Source organism: Opisthocomus hoazin, chromosome 22, assembly GCF_030867145.1.
Source record: "Opisthocomus hoazin isolate bOpiHoa1 chromosome 22, bOpiHoa1.hap1, whole genome shotgun sequence".
Taxonomy (NCBI): Eukaryota; Metazoa; Chordata; class Aves; order Opisthocomiformes; family Opisthocomidae; genus Opisthocomus; species Opisthocomus hoazin.
In genome coordinates this window covers 11,048,842-11,062,191 of record NC_134435.1, presented here as the reverse complement: position 1 = coordinate 11,062,191, position 13,350 = coordinate 11,048,842, and positions in this window count along the sequence as shown.

Genomic DNA, 13,350 nt, shown 5'->3' with positions numbered 1-13,350 from the left:
AAGACCACTCGATTCAGCTTCCATTGGAAAGAACTGCATTGTAGTTGAGATTAAATGCTCCATCTGATTTTTTTTTTTAATTTCTGTCTTTTTTCCATTTATTTCCCTCCCTAGCTACAGCACGGCTTCATTTGCTTCAGCAGAAATCACTTATGTGCTGCCCTCCCCTTGTTTCTAAAATCTCTTTTGTTTCCTTTCCCTGTATCAGAGCTGTATAGTGGCACAAGGAACACAAGGCAGACAGCAGCTTTCAGAGCCAAACAGAAGGCCTCCCGGTCACCGATTCCTTCAGACACATGGAAATGAGAAAACACAAACTCAAAATCTGTGGCTGTCACAAAACCTCATTCCTGCAGGGCTGCCTGACCTGGAGAGGGGCTGGGTGCCCTGCTCAGGGGTTTTCCTAAAGCCAGGCATGGGCATACCATTTTTTCCCTGGGGAAGATCAGGGGTATCCTGCTGAAGAATCTCACCCGAGGCTGGATTTTCTTAATTTTAAAGACTTAATTTTTTAATATTTGTGAGACATGAAATAAGTCTGCGAGGCTGCAGTTGGAGACTCACGTAGATCGCCATTCGTAACCACTAGACTGCTGTTTATAAGCACGCGTCCCTTGCCCAGGCAGGCTGCCTGCTGCGTCACGAGCTCAGAGAGTTGGCAAGGGCTGGAGCTGCAAAACTCCCTGCTGCGAGCAAGAGGCCAAAGGAGCAGGATCTCTCACTTGTCTTTCAGGCTGTGATCCCATCAACTTGGGCTGGGAATGCCACCATCAACCTCAAGAACAAGGCTTGGCTCAAGAACTGAAAAATCACACTTAAAAAAAACCCCACCTGGGTATAATCTCGTGTTGACTGTAAAGTCTGGCTGGAAGGAGAGTGAGTGGAGTTCAGGGAAGCTTTCATCCTTGCTGTTAGACAGTGAGTGGTGAGGTGTGTTAATGGCTGGCCACTCAGGCTGCATGTTCCTCGGAGATAACAGCAGACATATAGGCATTATCAGATTAATTATCAATGTAATGAGCCTGTAACTATAAAAAGGACCAGATACTATATAACCCAGAATGACTGCGAGCACCTGCTGACAAATGACTCTGTGGAGAAATAAGAGGATGTTACTGTCTGATCCCCCTGAACACAGAGCGTGCCAAGGCTATCAAACTTATCCCAGACCAATCCTACCTCCAAACCGTTATGATGGCAAACGGGTGGGTGGTGACTGCCGAGGCATGTGGAAAGGAGAGGAGTGTTGGTGCCCAGGGATTTTTGGTGACGGTCCTTACACACTACATGAGCTGGCTCAGTGCTGCTTTCTAATTTGAATTCAGTCTGGCAGCTCCTGGGGAGTTTCCTTTCCTACGTTTGAAGACAAAGCAGCAGCTCGCTGCTGTGTACTTTGCGGGTAAACAGCCATCAGTCCCAGCCCTCCGAGCTCCTGCGGCTGGCCGGGGAAGATGTGCATGCCCACTTCTGCGGGTGGCATTACCTGGGGTAGTTTTGCTGGAATAATAACTAGGGTGGGGAAGAATCAGCCCTTCACCAGGGACACGGTGAGTTTTCTTCAAGGAACCCCACACATTTCCAAGCAATTATCCCATGGCTGTCCTCGTTTCTGAAGTGGATGTCCAGATTTTCAGAAAACCTGAACATCCGTCATTAGGCCTGATGCCACAGGGGAACTGAACTCTTCAGAAAGAGCATCCCTGTGCCTCCATCCCACTAGGAAGGGGAAAGTCTCAGCCTCCTGAGGAGCTACAATTCACCAACTACCATGCCAGGTTCCCACAGTGTGGAATGCTACCTCAGGGCAGGTTTTTGGATGCCTTAAGATCAATAGCAAATCTTCCATTGACTGAAACCCCCTAGATTTCCACTTAGGTAGCTTTCAGATATAGAATGACTATTTTAAGGTAATTTCAGGTGTTTCCAATGCTTTTCTCTGGATCCTGTATGATGCCAAGAAACCTTGCTTTAGGCTTTAGTAGTAGATAGCACTAAAGGTGTGTTTTTTACCTTCTAAAACATTTTTCAAATTGGTTTTGGTAATACTTTTACCACACACAGTATATATGATGGCGCAGAGCATCTTAAGGGAATTTTTGGCTTGTTCTTGTAATAGTCAGAATGATTTACTCGCAGCTTCACCACTAACGAATATGACACTCATCCCAAATTATAAAGAGGCATTTTTTGTCTCATCCTTGCATTGCCCTTCAAAATTGTCTTGCTAGACTCACTTGTAGTTCGCTATATATCCTAGAGATGCTAAGGGCCAAGCCAGTTCGTATTAATGGAGGATCTGGCCCTCTGTTTTTTAATGATTCACACCATTGATTTTTTTACCCTGTCAGTATTCCTGCAATCACCTGCAGGTTTTGCAAATTACACTGTAAACCCAAACTGTTCCTTTTTGCTGGGCTGCACAAGATCTATTTTTCTAATACAGTCCTATCATTTCTCTCCTCGAAGGTCCATTTATGCCAGCTATAACTCTCTTTAATAGTCTTGTCCACTTTCGGCAATTTTCCCACTCAGGAGCTAAGCAAACTGAAAAGAAATTATTTAATTTAGGGAGGTGTAGAATAAAGCGCAACTGTTTCTCCTATTCATGAATATATTTTATTCTCTGCTTTCAGCACCTTCATTTTGTCAAAATATCAACACAAGGTACCAGAATCAACACTTTTATCCCATATTAATTCACTGATGTTCAGAATTAAATCTAGCATTCCAGAGAGAAAGTGTATTTAAAGGATTGCTGTTGGGGCCTGAAGCATGACACATTTCCTTTGACCTTGGTCTGTTTGCCACAGCCGTGGGAGTCTCGAACTGAGCTTCATCGGTTTTATTCCCCGGAGGAGAATTCCGAGGCTGTGGACCCTTCTTGTCCCAAACCCTGCTACGATGGCAAACCAGGGTGTGCAGACCCAGCCTTGGTGCAGGGTAGCATAATATTGGGACCACCCCACCCCCCCCCACTTCTTTTTGAAGAACAGCTCTGTTCTTTAGTCTGAAAGTTCGTAAAGGTTACGCTGAAGAGTGTGTGCGCAGGGAGGAGGCGGTGAAGGGGAGTACGAAGTCGGAGGAGGAGCTGGAAATGGAGGATATTTCTTTGACAGTCTCCTTTTCATATCACCATTTCCCTCTTTCCAAGTACTGGAAAGTTTAGCACTTCCACCCACCCCCCGGGCAGAGGGGTTAGGAATAAGAGGAAATGTTTTTGTGGTTGCCTTTGTTCCGGCTCGTTCCACCACGCAGAGACTGTATCAGCCTCAATGTCCCCCAGCTGTTAATCAGAATGATATACAGGATATTAAAAAAGCATTTGTGCTTCTTTTAACTACAGGAGCCTGCAAATACCCGCAGACTGCTGCCTCTCCCGATTAGGCTCAGCGGCAGCTCCCGGCACACGCCAGCCCCAGCGCAGCCCATCCGTGGCGAGGGGTGGACAGGGCACAGCCTGGGCTCTGACCGGGCTGCGAGAGGGAACTGGAGGAGGCAGTTGTGTGGTATGAACCCCCTTGGTCACCTCGATGCTTTGCCAAAGCTAGAGAGAAGCTTCCTGCTCTACTTTAACTATTCCTTTGAGGCTGGACATGATCTTTGTCTGTCGAGATTGTATTGCAGCCCATTGATATGTGGTTGAATCACCCCCAAAAAAAGTCGGGATGGGGGGTTGCATATCGGGCTACAGTGGTATTGTTCTTCATCTGGGAGGAGGGAAAGGGAGCTCTGCCATAACTTGCTTTTAGTCCTTCAAATGGTGTGAGTCGAACGCAGCGGTTTGTTATAGGGAACCAAGCGCCTCCATCACATGTGGTTGTGGAAACATCAGAAAGGCAAAAAAAGCAAATAAGAACCACAATCAGTATTTACAGTGCAGCTCCTGGACCTGCACATGGAGTGGGTGGAGGGTGGGAGGACCCCTGCCCACCTGAGAGACAGCAGTGAAGGAGGCTGCCAAAGATAAATAGCCTGGCCATGGCTCTAAACAACACCCATGCATGGGAGAGAGGGGGAGAGAATAAAAATCACACCCCTGAATCACAGTCCCAGGGCTGTGACTGCAAACGCTATGTACCTAAAACTGAACAGAAAGCCCACAGGGGAAATCCATCCCCAGGAAGATCCAAGCCCAAGCTGACCCCTGCGCTCTTGGCTTTGGCTTTCGGTGACCCTGCATGACAAAGGAACTTACCCTTTAGAGTGAATGAGGCAGTTGTACAATATAGCTATTTATTAACCCAGCTTGCAGCAAACGCCTGCCATTTTTATACAAGCACATATATAATTTAACAGAGTCCCTTTCAGAAAGCAGCGCACAGTGGGAAGCCTTGACCCCCAAAGCACTTGGCTGAGGTTTATAATCCAAACAAAGGATACACAGTCACTGCGCTTTTGTTTACAAATCAGGTGTTCGTGCACCTTGCATAGGCTACTAAATGTGGCTTAGAGGATAAGGCTGTAGTAAATTGTACCAGCCTGCAAAATATGAATTGCTGAGCACGGTGTTTCAAGATACTGAAGCAGCGAGTCTAATAGCTAGCTAGGAGAAAAGGGGGTGGCTATAAATGTGGCACTGTGAGATCCTCCAGTGACACTGTTCCTGGCTTTCCCTGTTTCCAGTTTGTGCCACTCCCATGGCATAACCTTAAGGAAACAGTTGTCATCAGTCAAGGACTGTTACGGGGGGCACAAACGTAGGGCAGGGAGAGCCGAGGAGTCCTTTCAAAAGCTTTCCTCCAGGATTTAGATGCTGCCATCAACACAGCTCCCAGAAGGGCTCAGTGGGTCCAGCTTCTCAGTCATGTGGTGTGACACCTCCTTCATGAGATCCCAGGCATGTACAAATAAATACATTTCTCATATTTTTTTACAGCCCTTACCAAATTACATTCATAGCTGCAGGTGTATATCTATATTTTTCTGTTTCCAACGAGCCACACTAACTGAGTGGCAAAGCCCACAGTAAAGCACTGTCATACCTTGTGTTTATGCTGGCCTTGCCAGGACCTTTAGGAAATATTTTAAGAAAAGCAATGAATGAGAAATTCCATTATTCTTATCTTCTTATGTCCTTATCATTTTGTCAGACTCACAGTGTAATATGTAGCTCGTACTGGCAGAGTGTCTAGTGCTCAGTCCTGCCACATTTGTCATATTGTGCTTCATACCTACCTCTGGGTAGCTCTGTACATCCTCCTGTAATACAACTAATACACCCTGGGGCATTGCTGCATAGTCAGGATTACATCTTTCTACCTTTTATCTTTTCTTTCGTGTATTGGTGCAGACATGACTATACTTGTAGTTTCTTCTTTTAATCCAGCTTTGACAAGACTCTCATTTTTCATATTATTTTTTTAACATGGCCTTTTCAAAGAAAACTATCTCCACCTTGGGGCTTTTTTTTCCCCATTCTTTAATTGTATATTTCTTGTCCTTGTCTGTCTGATGACTGTGTCTCATTTATACCGTAGTCTTCATTTAGCTCTGGTACTAGAGAACCAGGCAGTCTATTGTCCATCTCTGATACAGTTTACTCTCATTATATGCTCTGATTCTGCAGCACCCGTGCGTCTTTTCCTCTGACCTTCCTGTCAGCATAAACCATATCTTCATATAATCTCACAACTGTGGTGTTTTACATTGTGATTTTCTTCCTAATCCTTCTGTTTACCATGAGCAGTTTTCTCTTGCATCTGAATATCATATATATGCTTCTTCCCTTGTCTATACTGTGTATGCTAAACATGAGTTTAGCTAATTAAGACTTAATTTTTACTTAGGAGTTTTTTCCTTCTGAGGAGCTTCTAAATGATTATAGAAGTCAATTCTCTCCGTGTCTCCTAATATCCTATTAAATGGTCCTCCACCACATTTGTGAAGGACTTTTTGCGAACCCCAACTTGTTTCACCTCAGTATTCTTCCTATATATTTCAGAAGAAAAAAAAAATTGAATAAAATGTCTGCAGTTTCATCCATAAAACTCATATCAGCTCTGTAATTCCAGGGCCACTACTAAAAGAAATGGCTTTGGCCTCTCTTTTTCAGGAATTAAATAGTCCTTCTTTATATGTATGAGCACTAAATCCAGTATTTAACTTTGTACAAATATTATTATGAATGCTGCTGCAGTTGTTATTTCCCTCAAGGAAAGTCAAGAAAAATCCTACTGATTTCCATTCCTGGTATAATTTAACTCCCATTTGGTGAAAGCCCATCACTATGGTAATGGCATCAGGCATGCTGTGCTGTGGCAAAGAGCCAACACGGAGAAGAAAACGCATGGCCACGGCACCAGCGCAGCGGCTCCAACAAGGGACGCGGTGTCAGGATGTTGGGGTCCCAGACCCATTTCTCCCCTGGAGATGCAACGCAACCATTTGCCCCACCGACATGGTTGTTTCTGCCTGAGAAGGTGTGAGAGGAGTAGCCCTGTTAGAGCAGGTCAGTTTAACCCCGCTGCTGACCGACAGCAACCACCTTGGGAAAAGCAATAAAAAGCAAAGTGGGCATCACGTTTCCCCATCTGCAGGCACTGATAACAAATTTGCACAGCTTTAATAAGCCGATCTCTTCAGTTGGATGTCTCTCTGGAAACTGAGTTAGCCTAATAATTGTGATTGGTAACGACTGCTGCTCACTGGGGACGGTATTAGCAAGTTCTGCTTATCAAGGGCACATTTAGGTACTGCCGCACTATTGAAAGTGGTGCTCACTTAGCGGTGCAGAAAATTGGCCCCGCTCCCTCTGTGTCTTTGTAATGTCCCTATCCTGCCACTTCCAGAAGTTGTACCAGAAACCGAGAAAAGAAGAAAATCTGAAAATGCAGCCAAAATGAGCTGCCCAGCCCAAGCAGTTAGTCAGGGAGTTATCAGGGATGGCCTTCTGAAGGAATAAGACATATGAAGAAATTACAGCTTAGTTTGATTCCTATTTATAATCCCCTTTTTTCTCTGATTTGTAAGCCTTTTTTTCCTGTGGTCTAAATACAGTGGCTTTTTAAAAGCAACCTCTTTGAGGGTCAGCAAAACCCTACAGTGCATTCTTACCCCTGTGCCTTAGCTGAACATGTATTTAATCTGGTGCTGAATCAGATGCCTAATCCAGATGAGGAGCTGGGGCTGATGCAGCCGCTGGCTGGCTGGAGGGAGCCGAAGATGGAGGGGCAACTGGTCAGGGCACAGTGGGATGGACTGCAGTAACCGAAGTTTCTCCTCAACCTCTAGAAATTCCACCTGCAGGCAGTGTCTGATGGATGGACTCCCATGTTCACCTCCCTCAGCAGGGAACCTGTGGGGACTCAGTCCCTGTGGATCATAAACATGTCCAAGACTCTCAGAGGAGAGATGTCCTAGTTGCACAAAATAGCATTATGACCGAGAGGCATGGGGACTGTTTCCCAGTTGCAGCAGAGTGGAGGAGCAGGAGTAGGCAGAGCCCACCACAACAGTTACCCTGGGGAGCTTATTGTAAGGCCTTACAGAGCGTTAGACCCAGAGCAAAGCCCTGTGCCGCTGCCCTGAGCAGTATTCCATGGAGGCCCACCTGGCAGCTGGGCTCAGAGCACTGCTCTGCTCCGCACGGCCACCTCCGGGGCTGGAGGGGAGCTGGCTGCCTGCCTCTGCCAGACCCCAGCAAGAGTCCAGATAGCCTTGCTTTGGCAGGGACTGGAAGAAAGATGCTCAGGGTGGAGGATACAGCGACAACCTCCTCTAAGGAGCTGTCCTCGGAAGGAGAAGCTTTATACATTTCCCCTGTGCAGATGAGAACAGTCAGAAACGAAAGCTGAAACAATACCACAGTGATGTTATTAAAGGAGACCCTGCAGTCACTGAGCTTTGGAAAGACATAAGGAGCACCCAGGAGACACTGCTGCCATGGGGACCATGAACCTGGGGATCTTTGCTACTCACAGAAGCAGAAATTTGCGATTTCAGAAGGTAATGGGCGATAGTTTTGGCTGAAGAAAAGCACACTATAACATGGGGTTTAGGGGATGGGAAAGTGGGTGCCTCTAATCAACTGGTATTTCTGCCGGGCAGGGATGAAAGATATTGTGTAAATGGGAAAAACGCAAATCTCTCTGAACTATTTGTTGCAATGCCTTTTCGCCTATTGCCTTTGAATGGGGCTGTCCATTATAGAAACACCATTCATCCAAAACTCCCCTTGCTTATGGCAGTTCCTCTGGGTTAGCAGGCAACAGGATGAGGTTTTCGCGCCTCAGTTCAGCTGTTACCTGCTGTTCAGCCCTCCAGAGCCGAGCACCAGAGCTGTCCTCACAAAGAGAGGGAATGTCAAAATTAAGCATGGTGCTTGGAATACAAAATGAAAAATGTAAACCTGCAATCTGCAGGGTGGTTAACGACGAAAGTGCGGAGTTATCTAATGGGCCACTTTGATCGTTTACTTCACACACCTCATCCTGCAAAGGGCTGATCGCATCTTGCGACGAGCGGAGGATCTTACACTCTCCATGTGGAGCTGAGGATGCTTGACATCACACAGAAAGGAGTCCCCAGAACTAATTTGATCCTGACAAAGAATTCTTGTAGAGAAATAGCCCTATAGAGCTTTGCATGCAATAAGGTAATTAACAGATCATAGGACCACTCGGGACATTAAAGACTTGGCGTACCCAGCAGACCAAAAGGGCTCTAAATCCTGCCAAGGCTAATTCAACTGCAATGCATTAAAATAAGAAGTGAGACAACAGAAATAAATAAGTTCAGAGTTTCTCACACAGCAGCTCTGAGCTATTCCTTTTTTCTTCCATCTGAAAACTTACTAAACTGCAAGTGACTTTAAATTTTTTTTTCACCCCCCTTTTATGATTGCTTGTTTGTACTACATCCAGATGACTCTGGCGTGTATGAATTCCAAGAAAGTTTTTGAAGTAGTTCGCAAATGCATTAGAAAATAGTTGTAAACAGTAATCGAAAAAGGAAAGAAGAAAGCACTGTCTGCCTTTTTTAAAAGCATTGTTCACCAGGAAGACAAAATATATATTCACTCATTTTGCGTGAAGGAATTGAGGGGGGCAGAAATCCTCTTGGTCATTGTCCTGCCTGTCCAGGTGAGATGCCCCACGATGCAGGGTCTGCTTCTCGTTATGAGTATGGAGGGGGCTGAATACAATGGAGCTCTCATTGGCCTTGTTCATCTAATTAACATAATTTCAGTTAAGTAAGTGGAAAAGTACCTGGCTGAGATCTCACCCTGCAGAATAACCACTGCAGAGTGGAAAGCAGTGGTGTGCCCCAGGTGCTGGAGGGATTAGAGGTGTCCTGAGCCGTGGGGGTGATGTCCTCCGCAGCATGGGCACCGGCAGCAGCACGGCAGGGGCTGCCAGGGGCGGCAGGCAGCAGGGCACTCATCTGTCCCTGACAAGGGACCAGTGGCTACCCAGCTCCCACTAGGTCTGGAATTCAATTCTCCCTTCGCAGGAACAGTGCTTCCTGTCCCCCACCCATCTTCTCTAGCCTGTCCCCTGCCTCCTGTCCCCCGATTTTGTGCCTTCTGCGGCTGCTGTTTCCCCCTCGCCTCTTCTCCACAGCGGGGCTGTAGGAAATGCAAAAGCATCCAGAGCATTTGCTGTTTGCAGGCCACTGTTGCACAAAAGCATCATTTAGGTCACCGAGATGCCATGAACTGCCAGCAGCTGTTAAGAAGATATTTTGGAGTGACGTGTTACAGAAATGTCAGGCTAAAAGAAGCTTTAAAATGAATGTTTTAAAGGGGTTAAAGGACATTTTCAAAGGAGATCTCCAGCAGCTATAAACCCAAGTTGTGAAGTGGCAAACCTGCTCAAGACCCAGATTTCAACTTTCTTTGGTTCTCATTTAACCCTTTTTTAGGGACTAATGGCTCTGCTTGTTTTCCACACAAGCCCTTTCTCAGTGCCTCCAGGAAAACCAGGCTGACTGCAGAGTCACAGAAAGTCACAGAAGACCTTAGAAGAAAATGTGTGGAACTGTCGTCTTGTTATGTTACAGAAGCACTGAAAAAATCCAGATTTTTTGTTGCTAGGTACTTCACGCATGTGTAGTATGATAAAACAGAGCAGGACAGAGAAAAGTCATTTTGGCTATTCCCCATCAATCTGGCTGGGGAAGTCGCAGCTAAAGGGATGTGACAGCTTCAAGGGTCAGGGTGGGAGAGAGAGAAGTTGTAAAGAGAGAAGCATTGAAGCCATATCTCCTGGATCCCTGCTCGGGGATTTCAGTCTGTCACCCTAAATACACACTCGAGATGGGTGAGGAACTCACAGAGAAGTCCCTGTCTCGTGGGACCTCCCCTGTGTTTCCAAGGAAATCGAGGGGAAATGCTCTCAAACAGGTAGCTCTCTGCAGGTAAAGGAAGAGGTCATCAACCAGGACTGCACTGCAAGCACCCATCTGACTCTGGCGGCCAAATTTGGCAAAGCTTCCCTAGACTGCTGTCACTAGTATTTCCACTTGAGCGAGGAAAAAGCATCCTTATCTCTTATCATTCACTCAGGCTGATGTATTGCTATTTTTGTCACAAAAATATTTTCCAGCTCTTCCTCATACGCTTCCTCCTTCCAAGCCCAGAGCAGCTGCTACCGCCCAAGTGCCCGTCAGATGTTGGCTCTTAAGTCTGGAGGCGTGAGGAATAGCTGCAAGGGCAAATGGATCACGGAGGAAATTGTTTTCCTTTCCTGACATCTCTATTTTCTCGTACGAGGTTCAGGCAACTTGGTGCACGGGCTGAGGACATCTGTTTTTATGAAATAGCGCAGCACACACCTGTCTCCAGGAACGCATGGGCGCGCAGGTGTCATGTGGTGTTAGATTTGCTCAGCCACCAGAGACGCAGTTTGTCATCCCCCTGGGCACAAATTATAACTTTCTTCATGTTACAACATCCTGGAGACCTGGGGCCATTTTTAAAATTTTTTTTCTGTTCAAAACGGTTTTTACTATTGTCAGCGGAGTGGTTTTCTTTGGTAACATGTCAGCATTTGATACTACATAAATTCCTAAAATGGGACATGAAAGAAGGGCCAACTGGCAGGAGAACAGCTGTGTTATCTTAAAAATAAAAACTAAAGCAGAAATTTTGGCTCTTTCCTTGTTACTAGTTTTCCAGTGATGTTATTGTGCATTAGGCTTGCATGTTACAAGATGGAACAGGCAGTGCATTTTTAATCTGATAAATAATCTGATGTCCCAATTTCCTTCTGCAGAATGAAAATGATTAAGACTTTTAGGATCATCTCTAAGTGAACATCTTCCTTTAGCTTTTCTAAATCTCCCATCACTGTACTGTCTGGATGCCAACATAAATAATCCTTTCTCCAGAGCATCTTCATAAGACTTCAAACATTTACGGAAATAAAGAAAATAAACCTAGTTATTGTCAGAATAATCACTAGTTTATTGATGGAGACAAGTATGTTCATTCTTCTGGCTCTCTGGTGATTAGATTATGATAAACTGTGACATTTAGTGATAAACTTGATATGGTTGGTTACATACAGCTTAAAAAAGTGGCTATCCAATTATTCTTTCATGTGCTCGCAGAATGCATTAACCACCTGTGAAGGATATTGCAATGGTTATGAAGCAAACAGCACCCTCTGCTCTAAGCGGCTGTGACAAATGCAAAGGTCACATATGTTTCCTGGCCCATGGTTATAATTTTTGTAGTCTCCCTTTGCTTTCCCATATTCCAGCAAAACCTGAAGCCCAAGTCAGAATGCTAATGAAGACTGTGCATTGACTGAGTAGAGGACAAATATAGAGGCAGCCAGGATCAAACTGGAAGTGCAAGAGAAAACCAGTTACACACAGTACACTAACTGGTACGCTAGACTCTACATAGGCTGAGAACTAAACATCAACCCAAAACAACACTTGGAAAGAGCTCACTAAGGGATCCCAAAGAAATATTCTCCAGATTGCTCCTTTCTTTAGTCAGATCTGAAGTTTCTATTTTTTAACCTAAAACAAGGACAAATTTGCAGTCATGCAGAGTTTGTGATGAGCGTTGCTGGACATAAACTGCACAATAATCAAAACCAAAGCAATGTCCCTGTGAGGAAAGAGTGTCTCTGAGGCACACTGGATGACCTGCATGCAAACCAACAGCAGCAAAGCAGTTGGAATCCAACCTCCTTCCTTTGGTGGTAGCCCCAGATGCTAGCCTGTGAGATACCACCAAAGATCTCCCAGATCCTCTCTCATGTCAAAGATTAACTGTGCATACAGTTAATACCCATATCCCTGACATTAAGCACCCACTCCCTCGTGCTGTGATCAGCAGATTTTCACTGTTGGCAAACGCTCACAAGATGCTATTTCCTAACAGCTGTGGAAGGATGAGTCCAAAACCCCAGGAATGGAAAGGAAGCACCCCTGGACATGAGCTTTGGTTTTACCTGGAGGACTTCATCTTCACAGTATAGGTCCTCTGAGAAAACAGACATCCAGTGACAGAGATCCTCGAGCTTTGCAAGCCGTCTGACACTTCTCTTTTCTGTCAGTAAGTCTTTCATATTTCCCAATTGCTCTTGTTCATTGAGCAAAATCATCTGTACCATGCGGAGTCTTCTGTCAGGAAACATGAATTTTAGAATGAAACAGTACCTTGGCAGAAGCAGTAAGACATCTGGGCCAGCCAAGGCGTTAAACCATCCAAACAAGGTGATTGGGATTAGTTTCAATGTGGAAAGAAACCAGCAAGCCCCTGAGGGAGAAAGGTATGGGACAGACTCAAAAGATGGCATGTAATTAAATTCTTGGCCGCGCATGTGCAAGATTTAGAGGAACACTTTCCTTTGTCCTTCTCTGCTCCTTCCCCCAGGCAAAGAGCCTGCGTGGGAGTTTGTCTGCCTTGACTGGTGCTCTGAGACGGGAGAGTAGGGGCTGCTCTGGGCAGATCTAGCGCTTTTGAGGGGCAGCTTGTTATTCTATATATTTGCTGCTTTCCCAATTGAGTTTTGGTGATTAGACCACGCACGGCACTGGAAGGTTAAGATTCATGCAGAAATGAAGGTCCCTGGCTCTGCACTCCACCGGCCATGCCCAGACTCCTCGTTACGTCCCTGCTACCCCTCTTCCTCCCTTCTGCAGGCTGCTCACTGCCTGCGGCACTGCAGCCTGCCGAGCTGCAGGGGTCCTTGACTGGCAATGGAACAGGCTCAGTTCCCTTGCTGTTTCACCACCTGTACTCCCCAGCCTTCAGCCCAGCGACTGGACGATCACAGATAACCCTCTGTCTACAGGGAACTGCCTCTGCTCACGCCCGTGCCTCTGCTGACTTGAGGCTTGCTCGGTTTCTAAGCTCCCGAAACAAGCTCTGCTTTCCGCTGCTTCGAGCCT